The sequence below is a fragment of the Phalacrocorax carbo genome, chromosome 5, assembly GCF_963921805.1.
Source record: "Phalacrocorax carbo chromosome 5, bPhaCar2.1, whole genome shotgun sequence".
Classification (NCBI taxonomy): Eukaryota; Metazoa; Chordata; class Aves; order Suliformes; family Phalacrocoracidae; genus Phalacrocorax; species Phalacrocorax carbo.
The window spans coordinates 14,280,229-14,302,003 of record NC_087517.1 but is presented as its reverse complement, the minus strand read 5'-3'; the positions used below and the strand labels follow the sequence as shown (position 1 = coordinate 14,302,003).

The following is a 21,775-nucleotide window of genomic DNA, read 5'->3' as shown; positions in this document are numbered from 1 at the left end:
TTTGTTTAAAGTTGAGTAAGATCTTGCATGCTCTCTGAAATGAAAGGGAATCTTCCAGGACAGTTTTGCAGTGAATAGAAGTACCACTTCCTTTGCTGATATAGCATGGAAGTATCCTTTCATAATCATGGAAAAACCTTTGATAAGTTTATGGCATGAGCTCAATATTCATGATCCAATACAGATTAAACCTGGCAGGAATGGATCCTTCCAGTGGAAAAAAAAAACAAACAAAAAAAAGAAAACAAAAAAGTATCAGGAAATTAACATTGAAGGTAAACTTTGGATATACTTTGGAGAGAGGAAAAATAAAATAAGGCTTAAAATGTAGAATGCAGGAAGATGGCACGTGCCTCAAGGAACTTACCACTGAAGTTTTAAACAAGAGACAACACATACATGGAGGCAGATAGGAATCAGAGCTGCATATCATCCCAATGAGTATTGTCTCATTGTCTACACACAGTTACAATTTCCCCCAGGTAAAAGGGCTACTTTAAAAAAAATAAGTCAATGTATTATGCCAAAAAATCTTCCTCATTCTCCTAGAAAATTCTGAGCCAGCATTACACACGACATTGTTAATTTATTAAATATCATTGTGATTAACGATGTTCTATAGATTCTAGGTGCATTCAGACTTGGTGCAACTTCATTGACCCCAGAGCTGGTACAGCTGTTTAAATCAGGGCAGAACTGATCATGTACTACTTCCCAGTTGGACTTAAACCAGACAGAATAAAGACATGAGTTCCGTGAAACATGATTTTTAGGCCTCTATCTCCTAGTGATCATCCTAGATGTAATTATTGTCCTTATTCTAAAAGAGAAGCATATTTAAATGTGATTTTTTTTCTGTTAGCTTCCACCTACGTGTATCTTTTGGAATACTCAAATGGGCCTTTTAATTTACCATTAGGATCTATGAAGATTTATAGAAATAAATCCTGTAGATACGAACAGAACAAAATGGAGCATCCCCCACTGCTTTTTAAACATTTTTCTTTAAATATCTTCTTTAATAAAAAATTACAGTCCTCTTTCAGAACTATATCAAACATTATAAAAGCCACATTTGTGCCTTTTGAGGCTAGTCTAACTTCCTCTGTGGTTAATCAGATTCATTCCATTGATCCTAACGGAAATGGGGCAGATCCCAGATTAGCAATCCTGGACCAGGTGGTACGTCTATCTTTCATCATTGTGAGAGCTTTTTTTTAAAAAAAAAAAAAGTGTTTAAAAAAATGCTCTTCTCTTAGTCCAGAACACTTTTTAATATATCCTCTATATCCACACACTCATGCTACAGCAAGGTACAGTAAGTGTACATTGTAATATATCTTTATATCCCTACTTGGTTTCATCCCCATCAAGTTGTACAAGAGCAGGAGGGAAGACCAGAGGGAAGAGCTGCACTTTGACCCCTTGTTCATATTTTGGTTCTTTTATGTATACCAAATGTCAGTCATTCCGTCGCCTATTTAATCTCGGACACCTATGGAAGATTAAGAGAGGGCAGTTCAATGAGCTGAGCAGGAGAGGGAAGGATGGATGAGCCACAGCAGTCAGATAATGTAAAAGCCAACTCAAAGTTCTCAGAAAACTCCAGCCGTTGCCAGCCATCGTCCTTCTGACAAAAAGGGGGAGTTTCCATTCAGGCTTAAAAATCACCGTCTTCTAAAGGATTGACACGTATGAATTCTAGGAAGGAAAACTGACCTTCTTAACCACAGAGCTGTTCTGAATTAATCCTTTAATTCCTTTTTATTTTTATTTTTAAAAACGTTGTTAGCCAACAGTCTGGATGTGTATGTGTTTGTAACTATACAGCAAGAATTTAGAACACATCTAATGTTAATTCTTTTTGCCAGATTCTTTTTTTTGGTCCATTCAAACCCCTCTTATTCTAACCCACCTAGCAAGCTGCCAGGTCATCTTTCCCCAGTAAAGTAACCTGGGAATACAATTGGGCTTTGTTTTCTGGAGATCAAAGACATGGTTTGTTCCTACTTTTGGTAACCAAAGCCCCTCTCTCCATTGTGGAGTGGTCTTCAGCGGTAGGTGCAGTGAAACCCCTCTCAGCACAAAATTCTCCATCTGCATAGGGTAAGGTTGCACCAGGTCCGCGCCAGCATGGGCTGCATGTGTGCCATGGTGAGAGGAGGCAGTTTCTCTGCATGAGATAGTGAATGCATGCTAGTGCTAGTCTTTGACCCCCCCCAAAAAAAAAAAAAAAAAAAGTTGTGATGGTGGCGATTGAGAAAATAACCTGTTCCCTTGCAGTCCTCCCCAAGACATCTGAATGGAATAAATGGGATTTGGGGGTGCATGGGGAACCAGTTGCCACCCTCAAACATCAGCCTTCCAGCCCCATCAAAAAAAAAAAAAAAAAAAAAGAGTTGTGCAAACTTTCAGACAGAAGGCACCCAAATTAGTAGCAGGTTTTTAGGATTAAAATTGTGGTATCGAGCCTGGGGTCCAGCCAGGTAGCTTTGCACAGGCTAGAAGAGGAAGGTTTCTGAGTGGCATAAAGCTCACTTTCCACTTGCCCGGACCTGGGCTGCATGTCGGGCGAATCTACTGGCAGATGTTAACACTGCCCAAGGGACTGAAAGTGAAGCTGGGGGCTGATGTGGCATGCGGTTGCCATGGTAGTGGCCATAATCCTGCTGGAGTCAGATACCCTGATGATACGGCGAGTTTCAGCTTGCTCTAGGGTACAGCGTGGTGACCCTCCCCAGCAGCATCTGGTTGTGTTTTAAACTTTTGATAAATTCCATAGCCAAAGAAATCAAAACAAATCAAGTAACAAGCCCAGTCTGGCCGAAGTCCAAGTTAAAACTGCTGCATTCCTCATCGGTATTACTGCTAATGCACCAGATCAGTGCAAAAGTGAAGATATTTGGGGTGGGAGCAGGGCACTTTTTTGGAGATACTTTTTCTTCTCCTCGTAGCCTCGGTCCCAAAACACGGGGATTAAAACAGGTTTTCGTGCTCCGGTGAGGTCGGTTACCGTGTTTAGGGAACAATCTTTAATGAACGCTTCTCCCACCGAAGAGGTTTCTTGCGAAGGCTGAAGCCGCCGGTTTGCCGGCTCCCACCCGGGGCACGGCGGCAGGCTGGCCGCGGCGGCGGGGATGCTCCGCGGGGCTTGGCTGCCTCCAACCCCGGCGGGGCGGGGGTTGAAAAGTAGCGCAAACTCCCGGGAAAAAAAAATAAAATAAAAAAGAACACCAAACCAAAACACCAAAGTTGGAGGAAAACCACCCCGCGGCTCATCCCCGCCTCTGGGCGACTGAATCTGCTCAAGGCCAAACTTTTGTTGTGTGGGGAGGGAGGGGGGCTACTCTCCCCGAAGAAGGGGGGTTTGTGGTTCTGTTGCAGATGCCCTCCAGCGCAGCGGGGTGCGGGGACGGCCGGCGGCCCCGCTCCGGCGCGGCCCCGTGGGGTGCGGATCCCACCCCGGCTGCGAGCAAGCCCCGCAACCAAAATGGTGCGGCTGGCCGAGGGGAGGAGGGGAGGAGAGGGAGGATCCGGAGCGGTCCCCCGCTCCCGCGCCGAAAGGATGGGAAGGGTTTGATTTCTCTTTCTTTTTTCTTTTTTTAAGGGGGGAGAGGGCGGAGGGAGAAAACAGACCCTACAGCCGGTTTTCCTCTTCTGTCGGAGCTTGAAAGCGCTCCAACGTCTTCCCTGCAGGCTGCTCAACTTCAGCCTGCGCGCGTGTGTGTGTGCATATATACATAAAAGTATGTATGTGTGTGTGTGCGCGCTGCGTCCCGCCGCCGGGACGGGCTGATGGGCAGCAGGAGCCGCCCCGCACCTCTCCAAACTGCCCCCAGCCCTCCTTCCCTCCCCTCCGCCCTCCCTCCATCCCTCCCGCCCTCCCTCCATCCCTCCATCCCTCCATCCCGCCCCGCGGAGCAGCTCCGCGGCAGCAGCCCGGGAAAGCGCGGCGCCGCCGCCGGGATTCGCGGCAGCTTTTGGCGAGGAGCGGAGCGGGGGGGGAGCGGCACAAAAGGGAAGGACGGAGGGAAAGTCCCTCCCACGCCCCCCTCCCCCAAGTTTATGATGGGGGTCCGGAGGAGCAGCTCTGCTCCGCAGCAACCGCTCGCCTGCTGAAAACTTGCTGCTCCGCTTTTTGGGTAAAGTTGATGCTTATTGTGTCTTTTCATTGTGCTTTTTATTTTTTTTCCCCTCCTCTTCCCCTGCTTTTGTCGGAGGTGCCCTGCGCCGGGGTGGGCTGGAGGCTGGGAGTGGGGGGGGGGTGTAAAAATTTTGCGAGGCGCTCTCCTCGCAGAAGCAGTGCCCGGGGGGGTCCCGTCTCGTGTTCCCACACCCCCCCTCCCCCGCAGGTGAGCGGGGCGGATGCGGCCACGCGTGTCTGTGTGTGTGTGTGTGCCTGATGTGTGCCCCCCTGGCCCAGACCCCGCCGGGACCGGCCTTTGGGCCGTGCCTCCACGGCCATTGTTTTTCCCGGGGGCTGTGGTGACAGTCGCAGCCCGGGGCCGCTGCGGGACCGCCTTGCCCCGGGTCCCGGAGGACAGCCGGGGTCCCCAAAGCCAGCAGGGAGTTTGTCTTTTTTTTTAAAAAAAAATTAAGTTTCCCCCCTCGCCTTGCCAACCCCCCCGGGAGGGGCAATCTTTCGACAAGTATATTTGCTGAGGAATTTAAAAAATTCCCTACTGCAACTTGATCCCTGTGTGATGAGGAGCGGCTTGGAGAGACCCGGACTCCAATCCTATTAAGGACTTAGAGAGTTGAGAGTTTTTCCCCCGGACTCGGTGGCTTTAAAACAATCAGAGAGGCGGGGAGGGAGATGGGCTCATCTAGATGCCTTTTCTGCCTCAAGTGATTGCCATCATTTCCTGGGAAACCTGACTTTTCCAGCGCGGGGGCTTAGGATGGTGGATCAGTGGTCCTACCGCTGGCCCTGCTGCCGGCTCTTCCGACGGTTACGGGATTTTTTAATATATACCTATTTTTTAATTTTTGTTTTGCTAACCTGGAGCCTGGGCTTCAGAACTTCCCGGGACGGGGCTGCGCCTCTGCCGCGGGTGCGGTGGCGGTGCGCGGTGCGCCCAAAGCCGTGCCCCCCGGGCCGGGCCGGGAGCGGGAGCGGGAGCGGGAGCGGGAGCGGGAGCGGGAGCGGGAGGAGCGCTCCCGGCTGAGCCAGGCTCGGTGCCGGTGCCCGGCTCGGCCTCCCGGTACACGCGTGCGAATGAGCAAATGTCCAGGCTGAGCCAGCGGGACTTGTGCCTTCCTATAGATGCCCTCTATTTCATACAGCTCCAGGTACTGGAAACCTGTGTGCCCACCTTTGTGCATATAGGTATTAGGACTTTATTGGAGTATCGTGTTTATATTTTTACAGCCATAGATAAAAGGACTAGTTGTAAAACTTTGTCCATCCCCTGCCAATCCCCCTTTTTTTTTTTTTTTTTTTTCCAACTGAGGCTCTTGGGATGTACAAGAATTTGAAAGTAAACGTTTGACTAGCATGCTGCATAAAACAGCATTTAAACAAATATTGTATTGGCATGCACTGCAGAGTTGGTGCCAAAAAAGTAAAGTAAATAAGCCATGAAATTCAAAATATACAGAAGTGGAATAGACAGATTTGTTATAAGACTTGCTGATTTCATCTGTTTGTTCTAGCTACCTTGGTTTAAAAAAAAGGTTTGTGTTTTGTCAGGTTTTTGTTTTTTTTTTTTAGTTCTAAACCTAATTCCCTTAACTTCACTAGAAAAGAAACTACATTCACCTGGAAAAGAGGATCCTGCTAAATAATTGTTTATGCTCCTGGGATGTTTGAAATGCACGGTAATTGCTGCATACAGCAGCTACAGTTGGTGAATTGGTTTGATTCAACTTCTCTGATGGGTGGATATGGTAATTTGTATCTTGGCTGGAACTTCAGGAAATGTTGACACCTGTCAAACTTTGAATTGCAATAAAAATGTCATATTGAACGTTATTGCAAAGCTGACAACTTTTAAGAAGTGAATGAAATTCATTATGGCTTTTCCACTGTAAACAACTCTTAGAAATTTGTCATTTGATTGAAAACATGACCTATCTGTAGCACTGAAAGGTGCCTGATCCACTGCAGATGAACTGTTAGTCTACAGGTATGTGCATATCCAAGCCTCTGGTGTATGTTTGTGAAAGAACTAATCTTTAAAGCAAGGTGAGTAAGATGCACTTGATCTTGAATGTTGTTATTGCTTAAAGTATGTGACTTGAAGTGCCCAGAAATGCAACTGCTGTTCTTCAAAGACAAGCAGATCTTGAGGACTGTTTCCAACTTCCTTTCAATGTCTTTTTTCCAGTGTGTCAAAGGGGATGTATACAGATGGACAAATACTGTTTGTGTTAGGTCATTCATTTAGAGAAAAATTAGAACCATAGAAGAATTTGAACTAGATGCATATGCCAGTATAAATTTAGCGTAATTTCATTGAAGCCACTCCAATTTATACTTGTATAAAAAAACGCAGGACCTGACCTCAGATATCCAATACACAGCAGCCTGCATTCCCTAATCTCACACTGAACACTAAGTCACATTTAGAAAAGACAGCCTTTTTGTGGCATGTATATAATGATCAGGATTTTTGGCATTGTTTTGAAAACCACTTTAAACTTTTATGGCAAATAACCATTTTTGACTACGGTTTCTGTGATTCTAATGACCTTAAAGATTTATACCACAACTTCCCTCTCAGTGAAACGTTTCTACAGAAGCTGTGCAGGCTCGGGGCTATCTGATCAGCTGTATAAGGGAGGGGTTATCTGATCGCTACAGCACTGTATAACTTGAAAATATGTTTTTCATGATCCTGATACTTTATTTCTGTTCAGAGAGTTTGACTTTTTCTAATGAGTTTTCCAGTCCCATGGCTCTCTTTTTTTTTTTTGTTTAAGGATATGGTAGAGCATCGGACCTAATATCAATAGCATTATCCTCATTCTCTGCTTGTAGGTACGGAGGACACTTGGTTAACCGCCTCCCCCTGTTTTTGGTGGTCTACTGTAAGCCAGTTGTTTGCCCTGTAGTCTGAAAGGTACACAGATACTTCATGCTTTTGTACTCTGAGAAGTGCTCTGTTCATAGTGAAGTTTCCACTGCAGATTAGTGAAGGCGGTGGATTCAGTAAGCGGTCACCAAAATCTGTATGTATTTGTGCAGCAAACACCTATCTAGTGCTCCATCACAAAGCCTCCACTTAATAATCTGGCCAAGGATTTCAAGGCAGTGAGTTTTTTCAAAGAAGCTACTTAGGAACATTAGATGTGACTATAGCATCAAACTAATTAGTTGCCACTCCATTTCTATGAAGCTTCCAGGGCTTTATAGAAATGCGATATTTGCACTTCTCACTTGCTGCTGAGGCACTGAGGTTAAGCAGTCTCTGCTTTTTGTCTGCTTTTTACTGATGGGAAAGATTCCAGGGCATTGTTCAAAAGCTGTGCAACCCCCTAATATACCTGGGTAAATATTTTAAACAGTTGCACATTTGGACAACTTGCCACAAAGCATTAAGTGGTATTGAGGGTTTGCTTCAGCTCTGTTCCCAGGACCCTTTTAAAGAAAACCAAAACAACATGAGGTATTTGGGAATTAGTTAGAACAACACTAAATAAAATAATAGCAAGGAATGAATTGCAGTATGAATGATGATGAGAAGGCATTGTGTTAGGTGGTAAATAATATATATGTGCCCGCATGTCTCTATGGATATGTGCACACACATTATGTGTGTATGCATGTAATGCGTACAATTTTTGACCCCTGTATACAGCTGATTCTATATATGTGCATCTTCTAGAAATTAACTTCTATTTGGTGTACAAGTAATGAGAATTGGATCTTGCATGGCAATCTTGGTAGCTGAAGAGGCAGAATTGCAGGTTTGTCTTGTGAACCAGTGACTGGATTGGAAATACTGGGTAATCAGGTCTAATTTTCTGCAGGCCAGCTCCAGTTGGAATTGAATGCATTAGATGCGTATAGTCCAGGAGAGGCCACAGAACTCTTCTTCATTCACACTTGCCTACTGTAAAACCACACCCTTTAACTTCTTGTAAACAAAACAAAAGCAAATACACAAAAGCTGAAATGCACCGCACCAAGGGAACAGGAAAGTTGTCGTCCTGTAATTCGAAAGTTCAGAGCCGTAAAAGTTATTTGGGATTCGTGAATATTCAGTACCACTGAAAAAGAGGCCGTGGTGCCTGGAAGTGGTCACCCAAATTAGAAAACATTTGAAAATGGGCTCCTTCGGGCCCCTGTTGTAATGAGTGGAAGCATTTCTGGTACTGTCATGGGCATGGCTGCCCAAAGACATTAGTCACTGGTGAATCTTTTCTCATCGTTTCACAATTGTTTGCGACTGGCAGTCACCTTTCTACAATTATAAATATGCCAAGAGGAAACAATACAAATTAGAACTGTAGGTACCAGGATCTTTGTACTGGATGTATTTCTTTTTACTTTCTAAGTGTCCTTTTTCATATGAAAAGAGTTTAGCCGCTTTATCCTTATTCAAGCCTTTTCTTTTTGTATCTGCTGGGGAGAAAACCATTAATTTTAAGGAATGGTGAGAGTAAGCCTTAAGCTGTCTTTGACATTTTAGTTTAACTTGAATAGGTTAATTTTTTTTTTTTTTTAAAGAAAACAAGTTGGTGGGAAGTGTGTTTTAACTGTGAGCGCCCGATTTCGATCATTAGCATAAGAAAAAAAGTTTTAGTGCATTTACTATTGTATTGAATGAAGAGTTCCAACAGTCAGGGAAAAGAAAGTAAAAGGCTGTAAAGAAATGATGGTCTATTCAGATTATTCAGCAGCCTGAAGCTCTGGTCATCTGCCTCTGAAATCTGTGATCGGGATATCACTTTTATCTTCCTGTGCCTTTCTCTCGCCTTTTTCACATGTTCACTTTTGTCAAGGTTTATTGATCACGTTTTCTTCTCTGCAAATCTGTGGAAAATTTAATGAACCAAAAACAACAGAGAAATAAAAGGAACTTTTTATTCATTAGCACTAGATTGAATTTTGTTCTATAGTCACTACCCTCTTGCCTCCCATGTGCGTCATTGTGTCACTCCTGCAGCACTTACAGTACATACAGTGGGGGTGGCTGCATTATTAATTCTCTTCCAGGGAAAAGTTTGTTTAATGTTGTGATCTCATGGCAGACCCAGCCCTGCTGCTTGTCTCTTCTTCTCTGCCCTCCTGACATTCAGATCCTTGACTGTGGTGCTTCTGCTGCTAAATACCTTAAAGTGTGTATTCCGCAGAGCATTTACCTCTTCAAGAATGAAAGGTATTTGCTGCCTAGCAATTAAACCCAAATTTAAATGATTGCAGATTAGTAGTAGTTATTTACAACCCCGATTGTTTTGGTGCTATGATCCTTGTTCATTACACATCTGCTTTGCCATGGTGCTGCCCCAGAGCGCTTTGTGATGCAAATGCTTTTGTTAACTTACAAATAGTTTCAGTATCTAGATCATCTCAGGTGACATACTTAAGTCTCTTCTTTTTTCCCAGATGGACTTAAAAAGCTGTAATTAAATGCGGCTTCCAGTATGATTAAGCTTTGCTAACATTTTCCATGGAACGATTTACTTGAACTCTGGCACTTTCTGATCCTGTCACTGGAAGATTTTTCAATAAAGGCCCTTTTTAACATTAATTTCATTTCATTTAGTGCAGCTTGTAAGTGTAGGGAAATGAGTTAAAATGGAGCGTATGTCTGCCTGAGAGATTTCTTGGGTGTTTCTTGATTCTAAAGAACTTCACTGCTATTCTCTGTTAAATGCTAAGGTGTAAATCCCAGGGGAAGGAAAACCACAGTTCTGTAGGATAGTCCCAAATACTCCTGAAATGAGTAGTACCATCAATGTTGATACTTCTAAGGGATGAGCTAAAAGCGACAAAAGGGCATCCCTACTTGAGCTTGTAATTTCAGCTGCAGTGATGGCACCTCTCTGACCACATCTGTTTTTCCGTGCACTGAGTGAGTCTCCGTTCTGTAGGAATACACAACTGCAGTCTTAAACTGCCTTTAAATCTAGAGCAAGGACTTTGTGCCCAGCAGAATGAACCCTGCTTGGACAATCTGGGCTCCTGTTTAAGGAAAAAAAGAAATTAAAAAAGTCCTCTATCTCCTGTTAAATGTGGGATTTTACTGTAGATAATTTATTTAAATGAAACGGATGAAATCTCTCCAGAGGAGCATGCCTTCTCTGGGATGCTCTGCTGCACAGCAGAAGCCAGTGTGGGTCCAGCCCCTCGGTGATGAGCACTCTGCGGTCACAGTCCCTCACCCCTGCCATGAGGTGCCAAGTGGGGGACCGCCTAGTCCTCCCCAGGATCTGCAAGGGATGGTCAACTGCACAGCTTAATTCCTGCAGTAGCAGTGGAAAAACTTCCAGTGTTACAAATGTAATTCAGATGAGTAGGAGATGCTGTAATATCACAGTGCTGTGGCTTATATCCATCACTGGGAGATTTAAACATCCAACCTCTGGAAGTTAAATCCATTTTTTCTTTATGTGTCCTATATATTTGGTGTTTATATTCCCTTGGAGCAAGTGGATCACCTGGAAGTTGTCTAGCACTGTGTTAGGCAGTTTGAGTTACTAAAATTCATTGAAAAACCCTTGAAAACATCCCACCAATTCTTGTTTTCAGGTTGGAAAGCAGCATCCCTAGCTAAAATCAGTATATCGCTCCTCTCCATACTGACCTGGGCAGTTCTGTTAGAGCCCCTTTTATCATGCCTTCTTTAAAAGCAAGTTCTGTTGATTGCAACAGTGTTAAAAGAGCATCAGTTCCCAACACCAAGATAGCTCCTTTTCAGAGCAACCCTCAGCAATGCCTCTTTGTGCAGTGGACAATGCAATAAGTCAGACAGGACTTTCTGAGCCACCTCTATAAGGAACTGTAAGGGCTACTGAAGTACACTTGTGTTAAGTTGAATTGATTGAAATTTAATGGCTGTTAGTAGCTATGAATGGTAATGATTTTCTAGAGTATGTTCACCATGCTTGACGTTAATAAATGGAGAGTGTGTATGTGTGATGCTAGTGTGTTATTCATTTTTAAAGAAGCTTTCTCCCAGCCCTCTTTCCCATAATTTAGTTGTTTTGATGCATCAGGAAAAAAATCTTGGGCTTCGAAAAGCACGTACATCTTGTCAACATAATTTTGTGCTCTTGATTTTTATTTTTTCCAATTCCAACATAAATCAGACTACAATATAGTGAGAGTGATGAATTTGTTTTACATGCCATCATGAATTAATGTTATGCAAATAGAAGCTTTACAGGTGCCATGATTTACTTAATAATTTCAAGTTCTAATATTTAAGCTCATTCATTATGTTTGAGTAAAAAAAAAACCACAGCATGTTCATATTTTTAAATGTGAAAGGCGAGATTTGTGTGCATTTGCTGCGTGTATTTGCTGTGTAAGCACATTTGATGGCTAAGAAAGAATCAATCAGGGTATGCATTCGGCATCTTATTCCTGTAGATGTTACAGAGATATTTCAAAGAGAATAATCAAATATTTGTGTGTAAAGGGAAGATGATGCTGGTAAAACATCCTTCAAGGATATAAAGGAGCAGAAAACTGCCAAAGTAAAGTTTTTCGGCCTTTAAACATTGAGCAGAGCGGTGCGGTTTTGCTATGCAAAGTGGCCTTTATTTCATCCTGAACAGCTCGCTTCGAGCGGCTCCCAGACCTGTCGTCTTCACCATATGGTGAGAATGAGCCTAGGAGCTGGTGAGAGCTATAGGCATCCGTGGTCAAAGGTGAATGCGAATGTGATCGCAGGGTTTTCAGGCTTTGATATAATTTTTAGTGTGCTTCCCAAAGGCTAAGGACAAGGGGGAGAAAGTTTGACACATAAATACATCTTGAATCTCTGAAGATAAGAATAGATTTTGACTTTATTTCTCAAAAAATTGAGGTCACTGTGGTCTGATGACAGGCTGAAAGCCCATCATTCAATTTTTTTCTCTTTCTTACTTTTACTTTTTTTTTCCCAAATGAACAGATAGAAGCTTATTTTTGATAGATTGTACACATTGAGTTAGTGACAGCATATTCAGGTTTTGAAGTTTGTGGCCCCAGGGTCAAGGCTTAACATCAACATCCAGGCCTCCCTGCCCAGGTAGTAAGAATTTTACTGATTATGCCACAAAAGAACCAAACCTCTTAAATTTGATAATGGAGATGAATTAAAAGTGAAGCTTTAAAAAATGCGTTTGATCCATGCAACACACCCATGTATTTTCCATGATTGCCACAGCCATTAGTCATGGGCAGAGACCCAAGAATTGGTCCTTGACCTCTTCAGGCCCCAGGGACCATTGGCCAGGGAGCAGAATGGTACTTAGGTTTTAGCAGTCTTGACAACTTCTTCTTTTGCTCTGTGTGTTCTTGAAGAACTTGGAGGAAAAACTCATCCTGATGCACCATTCAAGCCAAGGATTTAGCTGGGTGTTAAAGGGCCATTTGGGAAGTGGTGCACAGTGTAGATATCATGATCAAGTTAATTATGTTGCTTTGGCAACCACAGCTTTGGTATTTCCTGAGTACGGCTCGTTGATGGGGTCATGTTCCAATATCTGGCATGATCAACACTAAAACCTCCTGCAAAATAAGGTCAATTTTGTCAAAAAGTGGCAGAAAAAAGAGATGGGGGATTTTTCTGACAGTGTTGAAATTCATTGTTTTACAGGTTTTGTGTTGAAATAAGTTTCTATTTAGAATTTTAAATTATAATTCCTTATGGGAAATATAGTAGCAAAACAATTGATTTTCCAGTAGTCTCCAAGTGATTGTTTTAAAATTACTTCTGTGGAGAAATTCAGTATTTGCGGGTTTTGCTCCAATTCACAGTAAGTCAGATTTGGAAATCTTAAATTCCTTTGTAAACTGCAGTAACTGTATTCCTAACTTTGCTCTTTCCTTCTCAGAACTATAAGGGAACAAAGGGCTGAGCATAGTACATGTGCTACTGAGCCATGTCCATGCCTAATTTTTTTGCCTTTGATTTACGGTGTGTACTGTTGTGGTCTTTTCCCCATTTTTTTTTTTTTAAAGAAAAGGGAATGAAGGAGAAAACGTTGCGCATATTGGGGTTGCATTGTCTCAGCAAAGCCTGCACTTAACGACTGACCCTGCTGCAGCATTCTTAATCTCTATCTTCTGTCTGAGAAAATGTTCCTACTTCTGCATTTTACTCCAAGGCCTCTGGCAGAGCTTGCTAAAATTTAAACTATGTTTTGGACTTATTCTGAGAAATTCACTGGTACTGCATGAGGTGAGTTCATCCCTCTGGGACAAAGCACATGGGGGGAGGTGGGCGGTGAAAGGCAGGTCTGGATCTGTGTTGAGGGGACCGGGATGAAACAGGGCAGTGCTGGCAGCTGCTGGAGGTTGCACTGTTCTCCCAAGAGCGTGCAAGTTGAGGAATCCTCATTTGCTTTCCAGAGGGCATTTCCAGCCGTGCAGATGGCAGGGGGATCTTTGCCAAGGCATTCGTTTCCTTTAATCTCTTCTCAGGGTAGAGATACCCAAGAGCCAGACGCCATCCAAGCTGTTGAAGGTGGGAGATGAGCAGGGCTTTCTTGGTGGGGGGAACTCACTGGCAGTGAACCGGCGTCATTTTCTGCTGCCCATTCTGGGCTGGCCCATTTCAGTTCACCTTGGATACCTCCACACTGCCTGATGGTTTGGCAGGGAGGCACTGCCTCAGATTAGGCTGGAAGTATTTAGTGTGCTGGGTGCAGTCAGGTGATGATGTGCTCCAGCTTTCAGGCTGAAGGAAGGGGGCACAAAATAACTTGGGGCCTCTAGCCCCGGTTGTTTTGATGTCTCCCTCCTTTGCTGTTGAAGATACAACTTTGCAGCCTAAGGGGACCTTCTGGCTTCACCCCAGCCCCCCCTCCTGTTTCTACATGTGGAATAACCAGCACGTTCATGGGGTTTGCCAGGAGCAGATCTTCTCAGTGCAGCATAGGACCTGCTGGCAGAGGTGAAGAAGGCGACCACTCAGGATGCCCTCTTCGAAGTGGCTTTTCCCTTCTGTTCTAGGCCGCTCTCTTCTCCTGGCATGGTGCGGCTGAGGGGCTGCCACCCTCGGGCTGGCTGGATGTTAGCTCTCCTGTAATGAAGTGAGAGCAGTTGGGTTTTTGTTCTTTTTTTCCTCCCTTTTGCTATGTGTTGTTAGTTGCTAGGATGAGGTCTGTGCTTCTCACGTGCCAAACAGCGTGCCTTCTGGGTGTACTAAATCACACATCCCAATGAACTTCTCGTGTAGGCTGGACCGGGAGCTGTTGGTGCAGCGGTTCAAACAAAGTGCAGTGCTGCAGGTTCTCTTTTGCTGGCTGATTACTTCAAATGTCACACCTCTCCTCAACTTAACATCTACACTATTTCAACATCTCATATGAGCTAATGGACTTTAGGCATCACCTGTTTCTCTCTCTCTCCCTGGAGGTTACAGATTTCCAGACACCCTTGAGATGGAGTTTTAAGGTCGTCAGTGGCAGTTTCAGGTCACAGAACTGCAGCACTCTGTCTTCTTGCCAGCTAATCAAATGACTAATTAGTTCTTATATTGCTGCTATCTTTTCCTCTAGCTTTGGTTCAGCTCTGCAGGATGAAGCCTGCTAGGAGATGACATCTGAGAATTATTTGATTGGAAACATAGAGGCAGATATGGTCAAGAGACTCCATATGAGCAATCGTTGCATTGTTGCCTGTGTTTGTCTGTGTACGTCAATTCACCCATGTACATTAAGGCATCTGTCTAAGCACAATGTTTAGAAACAGCCTTCCTATAAGGTTTCCTATGATTATGGCAGTGAAGATACCAAATACACGGCTCTCTTAATTCCATTGAATTTGGGTTTTTTCGACAAGATTTTTTGTTGTTATTGTTAACAAAGGCAGCTGTGTACATATATTTTAGTTTATTTTAGTGTACATGCATTTTTGCAGCAGGGCACTCTATCGCGCACCCTCTGAAATGCTCATGAACAGGGACCTGGGCAGTGCAAATGTTTGTGTGCATCACAGCCACATTAACCCACTTTATTTCCCACTTTTCTCAGGTGTTGATGGCATCTGGTTGTGACAGATGCTTTCTGATACAGCCTTCAGATCAACATGCCTTTGGAGACATCAGTGCTCTGTGTTGGTACTTGCAGACTGCTGTATCCAAATACTCTTCTTTAATTGTCTTATTAAGTAGAGAATTAAGCTCTGTGCTTTGACTGTTTTGGTGCCAGTGATTCTTATTGCAGGCATTGGCACGGCACCACGTTATGTTTTAAAGAGACAGCATCACTTTAATGATCACTTTAATCCGCTGAGAACAATGGCTGACAGAGAGTATGGTACGTAAAATCTGATTTTATGTTCTTCCCTTCAGACTATTAGGTGGGGGGTTTAGTTCAAATGCCTCTGATGATTTAAGAAATAAAAAGCAGAAAGTCTCACTGCTGCCAGACCACAGGCTCCTCAGCGCCAGACTCGCAGACGAATGTCACATGTTGCTGTATGTTTTGAAAGCATACCATGTGTTATTCTTTAGCTGTGTCAGTCCTCCCCCCAGCTATATCATCTTCTCCCTAGCCAATCTCACAGAAAAACTTCTAATGAAATAAACTTTCCTCTTCCTTCCCTCCTGTACAGACCCTGGGATGTGTTCCCCGGTACCTGCCACTCCATGCGAAGGTTTCTGCTTGCAAAACTGCAGAAGTGATTTTAACTTAACTTCATGTAACTCTGTCTCTCATGCTTTAAATCAGGCACTTTTGACACTGATATTGCAGCTTATGTTGTGTGTTAGGATCAAGAGCTCACAAATGACTAAACATATGGTTAAAACTTTTTTTTTTGTGGAATATAATATGTTTCAGTTTAACTCAGCTGTGGGTCTAGATAACGAATGTTTGCCATTAGAATCATTGTGTTTCCAGAAACAATTTTTTACTCCTTCTTTTCTACTGTCTTGGATTAATGTTTCCTCCAGCTAATGACAGGACCGGACATGCAAACTAGATTAGAGCATAGTGTGAATAGTATGAGCTGAAAATGCTGGCATCTCACTTTATTGCCTACAAGGTTAAGCGGTTTACTGCAAGGTCTCGAGAATTAAACTGAAAGCAAACAGGCAAATTAATCCAGATCTCTCGGGTCCCTCCCATGGTGAGAGCAGCTCCCAGGGGATTTGCCTCTAAAATGTCCTTTGAACCCCCTCCTTGCCTATCCCCTAACCTGCAGTGGTACAGAGCTTTCCCACTGATGGCTAAATTGCATACAGATGGGAGGTCAGAGTCTGGCCACCCATTGGATACCTGGGTGTCACTCCGATAGTGTGACCATGGGATGCTGCTCCTCCTCCTGATCTGCGGTGCCAGGATGAACGTGGCAGAAGAATACATGGCAATGGCAGCCCGGCACTACGGCTGCTATGGGTGGTAAAGGCTGCTTTGCATTAGAGCTGCTCCCCAGGGCTGCCTTCCATAGGAGGTCTGCTCCTGATTTCAGCAGGGGCAGGAGGCAGCCAGCTCTTTTTCTCGACATCTCTGTTAAGTTCACTGCGCCAAAGAAAAACGTGACTCGGGAAAGCCTTCTGCTTGGGTTTCTGCAGAAAAGAGTACTTGAGTTGGTCTGGCGCTAGGACTTCAGATCACATCTCTGATAAGCAAGAAACTGTTGTGGAGTTATGCTAAAATAAAGGATAGATGGTGAGGGCTGGGAAGACCAGAGAAGCCAGTGTCAGGGATCATACATGCATACCTATGTGTGCTAGCTGTAGGTAGGTTCTAGACCTCTGCTGAAAATTCAACATATTTCATTGATATTCTTTCTTTTTTTTTTTTAATTTTTTTTTTTTTTAAAACACTGCCATGAGTGGGATTTGTGCAAGCGCCTGCATCCAGCTGTACCTTGTAATTGTAGGTGGTGCTTTTGCCAGCCTGGGACCTTAGATGCTGGGTGTGGCAACGGATGTCCCAGTTTGCAACCATACTGGCCATATTGGGGACTGGATGGGTCTGCACATTTATTCTACTCAACAGCTTAGATCTGAATCCATGTTGAAAGGCTGGATCCCAGCCTGTGTCTTGGGTGTTGGGCTTGGAGTTCTCTCTCCAGTAGAAATGAATGATTTATTGGTTTTCTATGAAAACCAGACAATAATAGAAAGTTTGTTTCACATTTAGGTGTAATTATGAGTGCGATGCTTGAATGGTGAGGTATGCAGTGTTCAGAAAAAAACGTGGCACCGTCCCATGCCAGTGCAGGGTTGCCACCAGGCCGATCAGTCTGGCAAGTCCCAATGTGACTGGGTACCTCCTTCCTCACCAGTTCCTCGTGTTTATTGGGGAACTGCAGTGCTCAAATTGGGCTCAGCAACCAGCTGTGTTGTAGTGGCAGAAATACTGCTGGGACATGGCAAGTGACCGTGCTGGGCCCACCAGCCTAAGGGAGAGCAAGTGCTGTGTCCTGCCTGGTTGAAATATTTAGCCCATGCCTATGGGGAGGAAGAGGAAGATCCTCATCTCCCACCAAGGATATTACAGCGGAGACTGTTAGAGAACAGGGGGAAGATTGGGCTACAGTGGGGTGGAAGGACCACATGGTATCAAGGTAAAAAGGCAGCAGAAAACCATGAGAAAGCAGGTGTAATGATGTCTCTACTCAAAAAACAACTTGTTAAATTTTAAGTGACTTTTTTCCATTCAGGAGTTTTGTTGGTTGCAGCAAGGCTTTAACACTGCTTGATCTTAGGCTAGTGCTGCTCACTGAGACAAGGTAGGGGGGGAATTTGGGCCATATTTGGAGCTAGGCCAGAGTTTGTTCTATGAATAAAAGATCTATCGAAGGAAGTATTTTAGCCTGTCAGGGTACAGTTTTCTAAATGTGCAGTGAGGTGGCACTGGTTGCCTTTCTCAGTAGTTTGAAGGGTTCTCAAGAAATCATTCCTGTCTGCTGCCATCCAAATGTAGCCTTCATCCCTCAGGAGAGCTTGTGGAGGAAGGTGGAGGGTACAGTTCCAAGGCACCTGGAGTCCTCAGAGATACAGTTTTAAGATAAGGAGTTGGAGCAGAAAACTAGTTGCCTACATCTGGCAGCAGAGTTGGATGAGGAGTCAGTGCAGCTGCTGTTAATGCTAACCCACCTTTTAGCATCTCATGAGATGGTTTTGAGCCCTCTGGAGACATTAACAGTGCTTTCCCAAACATTTCTGTTCCCTGAAGAGACCCTAAGTTGCAATGTTGCAGGCTGCCTTCTCCTCTCTGCTGCCCTGAGCTGCCGTGGGTAAGGGTGTTGGTAGGGCCATTTGGAGCATGTTTGCAACAGCAAAGGTATGAAGCCCTGAATCAGTATCTAATACATCTTTCTAGAGGCAGAAGAATGGGTGACCAAGTGTTTTCACGATAGGCGTATGCAAGAGGGTAACTTGACTTAGTCCCTTGGAAATACTGGTAAACGTTGTAGCTCTGGCACCCTCATCAGGGAAGCATGGCTGATTTTTCTAACACAGGTTCAGAATCACAGAATGGTAGGGGCTGGAATGGGCCTATGGAGGTCATCTCATCCACCCCACTGCTTGAGCAGGCACACCTAGAGCAGGTGGCACAGGAACACATCCAGGCAGGTTTTCAATATTTCCAGAGAAGGAGACTCCACAACCTCTCTGGGCAGCCTGTGCCACTGCTCTGACGCCATCCTGGTAAAGAAGTTTTTCCTCATATTGAGGTGGCACTTCCTCTGTTCCAACTTGTGCCCATCACCCCTTGTCCTGTTTTTGGATGCCACTGAAAAGTGTCTGGCCCCATGCTCTTGACACCCACCCTTTAAATATTTATAAACATTGAGAAGATCCCCCCTCAGTCTTCTCCAGGTTGAACAAACCCAGGTGTCTCAGCCTTTCCTCATAAGGGAGATGCTCCAGTCCCCTGATCACCTTCGTAGCTCTCCAGTGGACTCTCTCCAGTAGTTCCCTGTCTTTCTTGAACTGGGGAGCCCAAAACTGGACACAGTACTCCAAATGTGGTCTCACTAGGGCAGAGTAGAGGGGGAGGATAACCTCTCTCCACCTGCTGGCAACGCTCCTTTCTATGCAGCCCAGGATACTGTTGGCCTTCTTGGCCACAAGGGCACATTGCTGCTCATGGTCAACTTGCTGTCCACCAGCACTTCCAGGTCCTTCTTAGCAGAGCCACTTTCCGGTAGTTCAGCCCCCAGCCTGTACTGGTGCATGGGGTTGTTCCTCCCCAGGTGCAGGATCTTGCAGTTGCTCTTATTGAATTTCATGAGGTTCCCCTCGGCCCAGCTCTCCAGCCTGTCCAGGTCTTGTTGGATGTCAGCACAGCCTTCTGGTGTATCAGCTGCTCCTCCCATTTTTGTATCATCTGCAAATTTGCTGAGGGTACACTCTGCCCCCTTGTCCAGGTCATCAATGAATATATTAAACAGGACTGGACCCAGCACAGACCCCTGGGGAAGACTGCTAGTGACAGGCCTCCATCCAGACTCTGCCCCATTGATAATGACCCTGTAAGCACTGCCATTCATCCAGTTCTCAACCCACCTCATTGTCCACGCATCTAACCCACACTACCTAAGCTTGCCCGTGAGGATGTTATGGCAGACAGTGTTGAATGCCTTACTGAAGTCGAGATAAACAACATGCAATGCTCGCCCTTCATCTACCCAGCCAGTCACGCCATCATAGAAGGCTATCAGGTTGGTCAACCATGATCTCCCCTTGGTGAATCCATGTTGACTAGTTCTGATAACTTTCTTGTCCTCTACATGCCTGGAGATGACCTCCAGAACAAACTGTTCCATCACCTTTCCAGGGATGGAGGTGAGGCTGACTGGCCTATAGTTTTCTGGGTCCTCCTTTTGAGGAAAAACTCACGAGTTAAGTCTGCTTTGTGACATCAAGTGTGACCAAGACGGCTTTCTTCCTGTCCATAAGTGTTATTGTTTCCCCCCCACGTGGACATCTGTGACCTGTTTGGGCTGATGTAAATAAGGAGCTGTGCCTTGAAACCATCCAGAGGTTGTGCTAGAGCAGAATGGCCATTTACCCTGCAGCCCTCCATAGACAACAAGTTCTGCAGTGTGCCTTGTCTGCATACAAGTAGGCAGGGGCTGTTCAAGGTAGCTGCTATGAACCAGAAATCTCCACCAGGTTTGGGACTTGCATTGCAGTGACAGACTTTTCCTTTGTAATGTTGTCATGGTGGCACATGAGAGGCTACCTGAACCCGATCGCCTTGGTTTATGAAAGAGGTCATTGTAAATTCGGTTATTTCCCATGGGATTCCTCAGAAAGCAACACTTCCTCTGCCCTTTCCTTGTCTGAGAGAACCTTTCCTGTGGTCTGCAATGATCACCTTATCTTTCAGGGTGTTTGTGGGACACCTGTTATGGCTCTGGTTAGTAGCAATGCCTGTGTGGATTATTTTAGGCAGAAGAACTATTGCATTATTATGTGGGAAGTTCATAGACATTTTAAATCTATTTTTTTTAGGGAGCCTTTTGCCTTAAATTCATTCATTCTTCTTTGGTGGAAGGGCCAATGCCCTATAGAGGAGAAGGCTGGAATGTGAAATTAGCAGCACTCTGCTCTGGTAGGCCTGTGGGCTAGTGCAAAAGCACTTCTAGCTCACAGCCAGTTATGGCATATGCTGCCTCTTGGCTCACATGTAGTTAAGGGACATGAAGGACACCTGAAAAGACAGGTTCTCAGATAACCTGCTGGGAGCTGGGGTAAATACCACTGGAGAAAAAGGGACGTAAGACACCAAACCTGGAGGAAACCAGTCTTCATTAGTTCTGCAACCCGTCGGACAACTTGCGTTCTTTTATTAACTTTTTATTACGGCAAAAGTGACTAGAATAAAAATAGTCTATGTGCCAAGGGGATAAACAGTGAATTAAAAGGATTAAGGTCTGAACATTTTATTGCTTTTAGAAAGACGTTGTTAGATTTACTAGCTTAAGTTAAATTCACATGGCTGAATTACTTCTTAACTTAGTAATGAGTTTTGTGGGGGAAAAAACATCTGTTTAGGTGTTTTAGAAGGACTTAATCCAGAATACATCATAATTCTTTAGGCCATTATGGAAGAGTAGGGCAGCTCTCCTTTCTGAACAGATGCTGACTGGGCATTTGAGTCTTCTTTTGGAAGTCAGTGCGACTCACACATTGTGTAGCAACCCCAGCAGGTAAGACAGCAAGGGAACTATTCCCAATGCTGTGTTAGTTATATTGCCAACTGCGATATTTGAGACTATTTCAGTTTGTTTTTTTTAAACTCTTGGGACATTTTAAGATAATTTGGCATTTTTGAACATGTAAAAGCCCTTTGTTTTCTGAAGATAGCTCAAGGCAAACTGACGACTGACAATGGCAGTAGCAGTTCTGTTTGAGGTCACCTGCAATAAGCTTTTCTCCCAATACATGGTGACATAGTCAAGTCCAGTAAATAACTGACATGCTCCTGCCCTTTATAGGGTTCGGGGTTGCTGGAGGTGTGTGAGTTGGTTTCTTCTGAATCCACAGTGCTTGTGTGTGGTTTCTTTCCCCCCGCCGTCCCAGCTCCTCACACAGCACACTTGCATGTTGGACAGAGTCCAAATTTCCTCCCTCCTGGGGATTCCTTTGCTGTTAATTTAAGTGACGGCAAATGCAAACTTCTTGCCAGAGCTTGCTGTGTGTTTTTG

At 44.5% G+C, this 21,775-nt stretch overlaps 1 protein-coding gene across 2 annotated transcripts in view; it reads left to right on the top strand.

Annotated features, from left to right (window-relative positions):
* The first annotated feature begins 3,891 nt into the window (after nt 1-3,891).
* The window catches only part of GLI2 (GLI family zinc finger 2), a 205,089-nt gene continuing 187,205 nt past the window's right edge, over nt 3,892-21,775 (top strand). For both annotated transcript variants that reach the window (XM_064451242.1, XM_064451241.1), the window contains exon 1: nt 3,892-4,142. The gene's annotated coding sequence lies outside the window, so the exon portion shown is untranslated. The remainder of the gene's footprint in view (nt 4,143-21,775) is intronic.